Genomic DNA, 3,768 nt, shown 5'->3' with positions numbered 1-3,768 from the left:
ATGATAACATTTCACCGGTAGGCCATCCTTACGAAATGGGAAGAAGACATTGCATGTAATGTGCCCGCTGCATAGACCAGTAAATACACAATCTGGCTACGTTTGTGTGTTAGCGCATGCGCAATATCTCACCAGAGAAGTTATATTTTCTTATGAATATGCATTTAATATGGTTAGTGGGTATCTCAACCTAGATTTCTTTAATAAATTTTTATTAGTATACCTGTCTTTATAATTAGTAGAACGCCCTAGCCTGTAGGGTGCAAAACTCTAACTTCATCCGATCCCGTCCTTCCCATTGCCTCCCTTTCCCTCGCTCAGCCTCCTTCTTTTTCTACCGCCCTCAGCTATCTTCCCTGCCTGCTGTCCTCAGTCTCCCACTCCTCTCTCTCTCTCTCTCTCTCTCTCTCTCTCTCTCTCTCTCTCTCTCTCAGCAAGCTATATTATGCAGTTTTCGTCAGTCCGTACTGCACGTCTGAAACGGTGCTCGCGCATGCGCAATATCTCCCGATAAGAATAATATTTTGCGAGAATTGTGCGATTAAAATGGAGAGGAGGTATTCTAGCATAGATTTATGTGATAACATTTTATCGATAGGCTTTTCTTACAAAATGGGAAGAAGACATTGCATGTCATGTAAGGTGCCCGCTGCATATAACAGTGAGTACTCAATCTGGCTACGTTAGTGTGTTAGCGCATGCGCAATATCTCACAAGAGAAGTTACATTTTGTTATGAATATGCATTTAATATGGTTAGTGGGTATCTCAGCCTAGATTTCTGTAATAAAATTTTATCAGTAGACCTGTGTTTATAATTAGTAGAGCGCCCTAACCTGTAGGGTGCAAAACTCTAACTTGATCCTCTCCCGTCATTCCCATTGGCTTCCTTGTCTCTCGCTCAGCCTCCTTCTTTTTCTACCGACCTCAGCTATCTTCCCTGCCTCCTGACCTCAGTCTCCCACCCCCCCCTCTCTCTCATCAAGCGATATTATGCAGTTTTCGTCAGTTCGTACTGCACGCCCGAAAAGGTGTTTGCGCATGCGCAATATCTCACCAGAGGAGTCATATTTTGTTATGAATATGCATTTAATATGGTAAGGAGGTATCTCTGCATAATTTTATGTAATTAATTGCTATTAGTAGACCTATGTTTATAATGAGGAGAGCGTCCTAGCCTGTAGGGTGCAAAGCTCCAAGTGTGTGCAGAGTGGCAGATGAAGAAGTGGAGGCAGGGGAAATGTGTGAGAAGGTAGATGCAGGGAGAGGTAGATTCGGTGTATTGGGAGGGTGCGGGTAGAGGCAATGTGTGAGAAGGTAGATGCAGGGAGAGGTAGATTCGGTGTATTGGGAGGGTGCGGGTAGAGGCAATGTGTGAGAAGGTAGATGCAGGGAGAGGTAGATTCGGTGTATTGGGAGGGTGCGGGTAGAGGATATATGTGTGTGGGGGAAATGTAGGGAGAGGTAGGGGTAATGAATGGCATCTTGTTAATAGTTAAAAGGAGCCGAATTTCTTGCTCTATTTACATTCAAAGACCAGTGTGTAAGCCTAGTATGGGGCAAAGAAGTTCCAACGAATTAATACTATCTGGAGTGAGTAATTATAGTCTTAGATATCTATTAATCTTAGATTATAATCTATTATTATGCACTTCCAATACTATATAGGTGAGTAGCGCATACAAATAGTAGCACAACCTCGCGAGCACTTTGATAGGGAAATTATTTGATCTCTTCATCGCTATATTTGCGTGCACCTGCTCACTACCTGGAGTGCAAAAGCAAGATTTCTTATTTATTTAATACGGATTTACAGCGCAATGTGTGACCTTACTATGCGTGTAAGAGGCCAAAGACCGCCCCTGACTATTTATTTGTGCTTTATTGGCCTAACACGTATAGTTACTGTTTATCTAGTTGTACCAACTGTCTGGTGCGTGTACATGAGTTAGACTCGTCATATCAGGGGGTCAATAATGACAAATTGTCATTTTTAATTGTTAACGATTAGCTGTTATTATTTGTTAATTATTTAATTGTTATATTTGTCATTATTAACCCCTGGTTATATATTTATGTCGTGCGGGTGTTTTTGGCTCGTCGGTGTAACTAAAGGCTGAATAAGAGTACTGCTGTACTGCTGCAAAAATCTGAATAACATTACTGCTGTAACACGGTGATTAGGCTTAAGTCAGCAGTAGACCGCGTTCTTCGTCTTTCCCAACATCGTAACCTGATTTGCCCTCATCCAGTCAAGAATATCACACATACAGACATACACAATTCGGTCAGCGTCTACAAAGCCCTCTTTATTTTTGTCCTATTCCTCATCTTTTCTTTGTTTCGTTTTTCTTTGACGGTGGCATCTCTTGTATATAACTCGTTCGTGAGCAGTCGCTAGCACGTAACACCGTTCCTCCTCGCACATCTAAAGCTAGGTTTACACTATCGAAAATCCGACGAGTTGATCAACTTTTCAACGTTCTATCAAACTTTCTATCAGCCGTTCAAATTTTTCACGTTATCGACCGCGAATCGGCAAACGTTTCAACATTTGACCCGTAGAGTGCGCGCGGGGCGATGTGCATGGATGCGCATTTTTGCACGCATTAATTCGTTGATCTAAGCTTGGAGTAATAAGCTGACGTAGGTGCTGGAGTAGTATTTATCCTTATTACGCCAAGATCTAAGCGAGCGAGTATCTGCTAGCTATAGCGTATAGAGCGAGTTCTAAGTTGAGTGATCTAACTGACCATAGAAATCGCAGCCCAATAGGTTATAGGGTATAGAGTATAGTTTATTGGGCTGCGAGATCTATGTAAGCGACCCGCCGACACCCGCCATCACTCGTCACCCTAGCGGCATCCCCGTGTGCGTCACTAGCCCAACCTTCGACGGACGTCGCAAGCCGTCTCACGCATAGGTGGCGCCATCGTCGTTTACGGCCCGTCGACGGGCGCTAACGTCTCGATGAGCTATTTGCCGCCCGGGAATATCCCGATGCACTAATTGTTCAGTTTGCAACTTGCCCGCTGCTGTAGGCTTTGGCTCTTGACCTATATATCACACGATATTTGCTTTGCATGAACGGCGCCAGTGTGCACGTATTCGTTGACCAACTTCCAAAGTACGTGTGAATGTAGTGGTGGTGTTTGTCAGAGTCTACGGGTGTCAGCGTGTGCGGGTGTGCGTGTTGGCTTGTGTCCCTAGCTGTTATAGCGTGCGTGTCAACGTGCAAGACAGCGTGTGGGTCAGCGTTCGTGTGTCAGCGTGTGTGAGTGTGTTAGTGTGCGTGTCCGCGTGTGTGTGTGTTAGCGTGCGTGACCTGCGCTGTGGTCAGCGTGTTATAGCTGCCGTGGGACTTGTGTGCATGTGCTGTCAGCGTGTGTGAGTGTGTTTAGCGTGCGTGTCCGCGTGTGTGAGTGTGTTAGCGTGTGTGCCCGGGTGTCAGCGTGTTATAGCGTGTGTGTCAGGCTGTGGTGAGTGTGTCGTTAGCGTGCATGTCCGCGTGGTCGTGAGTGTGCTAGCGTTGTGTCGACGTGTGAGTGTGTTAGCGTTGCTGTGTCCGCGTGTCGGTCAGCGTGTTAGCGTGTGTTAGCAGCTATAGTTGGCAGTCATGTCGGACGATCCAAGCATACCGAGCCACTACGTGAGGTTATGAAGACATCTACCTACAGGACGTCAGTGATGGCTTCTGTACGTAGGTGAAGACGAGGAGATACGCAGATGACGACGTGCTCATCGCGACCTTCCCCAAGTGCGGTGAGTT

The sequence above is a fragment of the Priapulus caudatus genome, unplaced genomic scaffold, assembly GCF_000485595.1.
Source record: "Priapulus caudatus unplaced genomic scaffold, Priapulus_caudatus-5.0.1 Scaffold37, whole genome shotgun sequence".
NCBI lineage: Eukaryota > Metazoa > Priapulida > Priapulimorpha > Priapulimorphida > Priapulidae > Priapulus > Priapulus caudatus.
Note: the sequence above shows the minus strand (reverse complement) of the source record.